Source organism: Musa acuminata, unplaced genomic scaffold, assembly GCF_036884655.1.
Source record: "Musa acuminata AAA Group cultivar baxijiao unplaced genomic scaffold, Cavendish_Baxijiao_AAA HiC_scaffold_1136, whole genome shotgun sequence".
NCBI classification, from domain to species: domain Eukaryota; kingdom Viridiplantae; phylum Streptophyta; class Magnoliopsida; order Zingiberales; family Musaceae; genus Musa; species Musa acuminata.
Window position 1 is genome coordinate 7,806,788 of NW_027021348.1, and position 7,500 is coordinate 7,814,287.

Sequence of the window (7,500 nt, forward strand, 5' to 3'; positions counted from 1 at the left end):
CTCGCGCAGCCAAAAATGGCCTGTTTTGGCCCGTTTTTGGGCTGTTTTGGCCTGTTTTTGGGCTGTTCTTGCGTGGCGCGGCGACCGTCGTGAGCGGAGCAAAATGTCAGCCATCTCAGCACCCTGGAACCCCCCGGGTTGTCACGACCTTAGCTAGAATTGCCTAAGGCGTGCGGCACCCTTGCGGCCAAAGACGCGAACTTAGCTTGCGTTGCCTAAGTCGCGAGTCACTCGTGCGGCCAAGACGCGAAACTTAGCTTGCCTTGCCTAAGTCGCGCTTCGCCCTTGCGATCTTGCTCCGCAAGGATCAGCCCACTTTGTAACCTCTCGCAGGTCCCGAAGGACCTGTAAAAGAGAAAGAGAGTTAGATCGAAAGAACGAGCAACGGACACGTCCCGAAGTCTCGCGGAAAGGAAAGCTTTACAAGCAATTCGTCGAACACCTTGTGTGCACAAGAGAAAAGAGGGAGAGGGGGAAAAGCAAGGCTTTCAAGGATGAACGAACAGCTGCAAGCCCACAAACAGCCGCTCACCTGGTCCCGGACGCAACACCAAGTTCCCGTAAAGATCACGTACGAACTTGCGAAAGAGTGTTCAACGCCCGGTATATAACCGAAGCCCCATCCAGCCATGTGCCACCCGGGGGGTTCCTGGGTGCTGAGATGGCTGACGTTTTGGTGAGCGGAGGCAGCACTCCGCTCACCTCCCGCGGCACGCGAAAACGGAGCCGTATTGGGCTGTTTTGGGGCTGTTTTGCTCGGTTCGGTGAGCGATCGCTTTGCAACGCTGCAGCTTGTTCGAACTTACATATTTACAAACAAAATGACCCAAAACCATGGGAAAACATGCTGTCAAGCAGCTGTACATGCGGGTGTGAGCGACGAACGGTTCGTTGAACGAAGTTGTTGCGGGTGCGCGACGACCGTTCGTGACATTCTCCCCCACTTAAACTGTCGACGCCCTCGTCGACGCTTGTTGGTAGTTGTTGATGACGTCTTCTTCATGTCGCAGGGCGTCTTCGGGCTCCCAACTGGCTTCAGTTCGGGGAAGCTTTCGCCACTTCACCAAGTACTCTGTTTGCTCCGCTCCGTTGGGTAGCTTTATCTTGCGATCCGCCAGAATGGTTTCCACTCGCTTCTCGTAGGAGGCTGTGATGGGAGGTAGCCGAGTTGGAACACTTCGAGAAGCATCTTGCGGATCTGGATGGTAGGCCTTCAGGTTGCTGGCGTGAAGAACGTTGTGAATTTTGAACCACGCCGGCAGCTGCAACTTGTAAGAAACATTGCCTACCCTGCTGATAATTGGGAAGGGCCCTTCATACTTACGCACCAATCCTTTGTGGACTCTTTTCCTGAAGAATTGGAGTGATGCTGGTTGGAGCTTTACCAACACCAAATCGCCAACTTTGAACTCCTGTGGTCGCCTTCCCAAGTCTGCCCACTTCTTCATCCGTTTTGCCGCCTTCTCCAAGTAAGCCCGCGCAATATCGGCATTTCGATGCCACTCCTTTGCGAAATGGTAGGCTGATGGACTACTCCCAGTATACCCAATTGCCATAGTGTGCGGAGTCGACGGTTGTTGTCCTGTGATAATTTCGAAGGGGCTCTTGTTGGATGCAGAGCTCCGCTGCAAGTTGTAGGAGAATTGGGCGATGTCCAACAGCTTCACCCAATCTCGTTGATTGGCACTCACGTAGTGCCGGAGATACTGCTCTAAGAGCGAATTTATTCTTTCAGTCTGACCATCCGTCTGGGGGTGGAGGCTCGTAGAGAAGTATAACTTTGACCCCAACAATTTGAATAGCTCGGTCCAGAAACGTCCCAGGAACCGAGCGTCTCGATCACTCACGATATTGTGGGGGACTCCCCAATACTTCACTACACCCTTCATCATCAGTCTGGCCGCCTCTTCAGCTGAACAGTGTAGGGGAGCAGCAATGAAAGTTGCATACTTTGAAAACCGATCGACCACCACGAGTATCGATCCGAGTCCCCCTACAGGTGGCAAGCTTGATATGAAGTCTAAGGAAATGCTCTCCCATGGCCTTTCTGGTACGGGCAACGGCTCCAAAAGTCCCACCGGCTTCCGCTGCTCCACCTTGTCTTGTTGGCAAGTAAGGCATGTTCGAACATACTCCTCCACATCAATCCCCATCTTCGGCCAGTAGAAGGCTCTCTCCACGAGAGCCAGAGTTCTGTGAATGCCGGGATGTCCAGCCCAAAGGGAATCGTGACACTCTTTTAAGAGTTCACGCCTTAAATTGTCCACTCGAGGAACATAAACCCTATTCCCTTTTGTGTAAACAAGTCCCTCCTGGACCCAAAATCGTCGTGCCTTTCCTTCTTTGATGAGCTGCATCAGGATAACTGCCTGGGGATCACTATACAGTCCATTTCTGATTCGGGAAAGGAAGTTGGAGTGTAACTGACTTGTTTGGCCTCTGCCCTCCAGTTGTGCAGCATTCACGCACTCCACCTTCCGACTCAGCGCATCGGCCACGACATTTGCCTTCCCGGGCTTATATTCCATTGCCATATCAAATTCAGCCAGGAAGTCCTGCCACCGTGCTTGCTTTGGGGAGAGCTTCTTCTGAGTTTGGAAATAACTCAGGGCGATGTTGTCTGTCCTCAGCACAAATCGCGACCCGAGGAGGTAGTGTCGCCAAACTCGTAGGCAGTGGATCACCGCTGTCATCTCCTTCTCATGCACTGGATACCGCCTCTCGGTCTCGTTGAGTTTGCGGCTCTCGTAGGCCACCGGATGACCTTCTTGCATGAGTACTCCACCAATAGCAAAGTCCGAAGCATCTGTATGGACTTCAAAGGGCTCTCCATAGTTTGGCAATTTGAGCACTGGTTCTTCCAGAACAGCAGCCTTTAGATCTTGGAATGCTATCTCACATCTGTCAGACCACTTCCAAGGCTGCTCCTTCTTCAGCAACTCCGTCAGTGGGGTTGCCCGCTTCGAATATCCCGCGATGAAGCGTCGATAGTAGTTGACGAAACCAAGGAAGGATCTCAACTCTGGCACCTTCTTTGGAGTTCGCCATTCCGCAACTGCTTGCACCTTCGACTTATCCATCCGAATGGAGCCATCACAGATTCGATGCCCCAAGAATAGGATCTCAGTCTGAGCAAAGTAGCATTTCTCCCTTTTTACGAACAACGTGTTCTCCCTGAGAACCTTGAAAATCGTCCGAAGGTGCTTGACGTGCTCCTCGAGCGTTTGGCTGTAGACGACGATATCGTCCAAGTAGACGACCACGAACTTATCCAAATACTCCTTGAATAGCTGGTTCATGAGAGTACAGAATGTGGCCGGAGCGTTGGTTAAGCCGAAAGGCATCACCAAGAACTCAAACGCTCCATATCTGGTCACACAAGTAGTCTTTGCTTCGTCGCCTTCAGCAATGCGCACCTGCCAATACCCCGACCGGAGGTCGAGTTTTGAGAAATACTTCGCCTTGCCCAGTTGATCGAACAAGTCCGCGATGAGCGGGATGGGATACTTGTTCTTCACTGTTACTTTGTTGAGGGCTCGATAGTCGACGCATAATCGGAGACTCCCATCTTGTTTCTTCTGAAAGAGAACTGGAGCTCCGAAAGGTGCTTTTGAGCTGCGGATGAGACCACCGCTTAGCAGTTCACCTAACTGCTTTCTAAGTTCTGCCAACTCTGGCGGGGCCATGCGATAGGGTGGTCTCGCTGGAGGCTTCACTCCTGGCTCCAGCTCAATACTGTGATCCACGCCTCTGCGTGGCGGAAGAGTCTTCGGCAACTCAGGTGGCATAACGTCTTTGAACTCCTTCAGGACGTTGGCCACCACAGCAGGTTCTTGAATGGCTTCTTCATTGAGTGGCTCTAGCTTCATAGCAGCCACGAATGTTAGTTCGCCCTTTCGCACCCCTTTCTTCAATTGTAATGCCGAAATATGTTGGGGCTCCTTGGTTCCTCTCCGAGAGACGGGCACCACACAGGGGTCATCGCCTCCCATCATACATAGGGAATTCAAGAATGGCATCGGCACCAACTTCGCCGCGTGCATAAACTCCATTCCAAGAATCACTTGGAAGTCGTCTAGTGGCACGGCCATCATGTTGGTGGTTCCGCTCCAAGTCCCGATTCTGATGGGAATTCCCTTCGCCAATCCGGAGATTCGCCTGGCCTCCGAGTTCACTGCTTTCATTCGGCTTGGGCTCTTCTCCAATGTCAACCCAAGTCGCTGTGCTTCACGATCGGCTATGAAGTTGTGGGTAGCGCCCGTGTCCACCATTGCACGGGTCGTTTGGCCATTCAGCTTGATGTCCACATACATCAGTTCACTACTTCCTGCTTTTTGTGCCTTCGTCTTCATGTTCTCCCCCACTTGACCCCGCATAGCGTTCAACAAACGCATTGCTCCCATTCGGGGTCCTTGCGACTCTTCATCGTCGCTGCTGGATTTAGAACTGCTTGAGCTAAGGGCAACAGCTTTGCCCTTGTCCGATCGGGGAGGGTGGATGGAAGCTGTCAAAGCGTTGAGTGCCTGCTTCTGTGGGCACTCCCTTACCATGTGCGGTCCTCCGCACAAGAAGCATCCTCCAGGTTTTGAGGCCTTGCCTTTTGGGTTCGGCCCTTTGTGGGAGCTCTTCTTCTTCTGTTCGCCCCCGAGCTCCTTCCCTCGAGAATGTTTTTGAGGGCGATTGCTTGAAGATTGTTTCCTTCTCGCTGGGTCTTCAGAGGAAACGAAGTCGGTGAGCCTTTCTGCAGCTGCAATTGCCCCGACCACGTCGGTAACATTCCTTCGATTCAGCTCTTGCTGAGCCCATGGTTTCAAACCATCAAGGAAACTGAACAACTTGTCCTTCTCGGACATGTCCTGTATGTCCAGCATCAGTGCAGAAAACTGCTTTACATAGTCTCGGATGGTGGTACTTTGGCGGAGTTGTCTCAACTTCCTTCTTGCGACGAACTCTGTGTTCTCTGGTAGGAACTGAGTTCTCAACTCCCGCTTCAAGTCTTCCCATGTGTCGACTCGACACCGACCTTGTTGGGTTTCCTCCCAACGAGTTCGCCACCAAAGTTTCGCATCTCCGTTCAGATACATTGTTGCTATTGAAACTTTGGTATCTTCAGAATCAGGTCTCGTAGCTCGGAAGTATTGTTCCATGTCGAACAGAAAGTTCTCAAGCTCCTTGGCATCTCTGGCCCCTCCGTATCCATGGGGCTCAGGTGCCCTCAAGTTTTGTGGCGGTGCAACGCGGGTGTTGCCTCCTCCCGCATTTAGCGTTCTTGTGAGCATAGCCACCTTCGCCGTGAGTTCCGCCACAACATCTTGTAAGTGCTGCACGGAGTCCTTGGTGTCATCGGGCAGTCGGTCGACTAGGGCCTCGACCTTGTCGATCCTGGACTCCGCTTCCTCTTGCGAGCTCTCTACCCCAACAAGTCTTTGTTGGCCATGGTAGAGTTCCTCCATGCTCGCTTCCAGAACATCCAGGCGGGTTTCCGCCGTCGTGAGTCTCTCCTTATGACTCTTTTTCCCAGTTAGCGCACCAGATTGCGCTTCCTCCGCTCGCGGAGAGTTGCCAACTTCTCGCTCATCCTGTTCGCTGCCGCGATCCTCATGAGCGGCTCCAACAGCATGAGAGCGAGTGTGCACATGCAGCCCACCTGCGGCTGCTTGGGGCAAGGCTCCAGCTTGCCCCGTCTTGCTTGATTCGCCACGATGCTTTGCCATGGCGAAGTTGCGAAGTTCGTTCGCTGTTCGATCGAAGAGCTTGCCCGCTCTGATACCACAATGTCACGACCTTAGCTGGAATTGCCTAAGGCGTGCGGCACCCTTGCGGCCAAAGACGCGAACTTAGCTTGCGTTGCCTAAGTCGCGAGTCACTCGTGCGGCCAAGACGCGAAACTTAGCTTGCCTTGCCTAAGTCGCGCTTCGCCCTTGCGATCTTGCTCCGCAAGGATCAGCCCACTTTGTAACCTCTCGCAGGTCCCGAAGGACCTGTAAAAGAGAAAGAGAGTTAGATCGAAAGAACGAGCAACGGACACGTCCCGAAGTCTCGCGGAAAGGAAAGCTTTACAAGCAATTCGTCGAACACCTTGTGTGCACAAGAGAAAAGAGGGAGAGGGGGAAAAGCAAGGCTTTCAAGGATGAACGAACAGCTGCAAGCCCACAAACAGCCGCTCACCTGGTCCCGGACGCAACACCAAGTTCCCGTAAAGATCACGTACGAACTTGCGAAAGAGTGTTCAACGCCCGGTATATAACCGAAGCCCCATCCAGCCATGTGCCACCCGGGGGGTTCCTGGGTGCTGAGATGGCTGACGTTTTGGTGAGCGGAGGCAGCACTCCGCTCACCTCCCGCGGCACGCGAAAACGGAGCCGTTTTGGGCTGTTTTGGGGCTGTTTTGCTCGGTTCGGTGAGCGATCGCTTTGCAACGCTGCAGCTTGTTCGAACTTACATATTTACAAGCAAAATGACCCAAAACCATGGGAAAACATGCTGTCAAGCAGCTGTACATGCGGGTGTGAGCGACGAACGGTTCGTTGAACGAAGTTGTTGCGGGTGCGCGACGACCGTTCGTGACAGGGTGGCACAGGGCTGGATGGGGCTTTCGTATAGCAGGGACGGTGCTGCCTCACGCTTCGCTCGCTGTTCGCCGCTCGCCGCTCGCTCGCGCAGCCAAAAATGGCCTGTTTTGGCCCGTTTTTGGGCTGTTTTGGCCTGTTTTTGGGCTGTTCTTGTGTGGCGCGGCGACCGTCGTGAGCGGAGCAAAATGTCAGCCATCTCAGCACCCTGGAACCCCCCGGGTGGCACAGGGCTGGATGGGGCTTTCGTATAGCAGGGACGGTGCTGCCTCACGCTTCGCTCGCTGTTCGCCGCTCGCCGCTCGCTCGCGCAGCCAAAAATGGCCTGTTTTGGCCCGTTTTTGGGCTGTTTTGGCCTGTTTTTGGGCTGTTCTTGCGTGGCGCGTCGACCGTCGTGAGCGGAGCAAAATGTCAGCCATCTCAGCACCCTGGAACCCCCCGGGTGGCACAGGGCTGGATGGGGCTTTCGTATAGCAGGGACGGTGCTGCCTCACGCTTCGCTCACTGTTCGCCGCTCGCCGCTCGCTCGCGCAGCCAAAAATGGCCTGTTTTGGCCCGTTTTTGGGCTGTTTTGGCCTGTTTTTGGGCTGTTCTTGCGTGGTGCGGTGACCATCGTGAGCGGAGCAAAACGTCAGCCATCTCAGCACCCTGGAACCCCCCGGGTGGCACAGGGCTGGATGGGGCTTTCGTATAGCAGGGACGGTGCTGCCTCTCGCTTCGCTCGCTGTCCGCCGCTCGCCGCTCGCTCGCGCAGCCAAAAATGGCCAGTTTTGGCCCGTTTTTGGGCCGTTTTGGCCTGTTTTTGGGCTGTTCTTGCGTGGTGCGGCGACCGTCGTGAGCGGAGCAAAATGTTAGCCATCTCAGCACCCTGGAACCCCCCGGGTGGCACAGGGCTGGATGGGGCTTTCGTATAGCAGGGACGGTGCTGCCT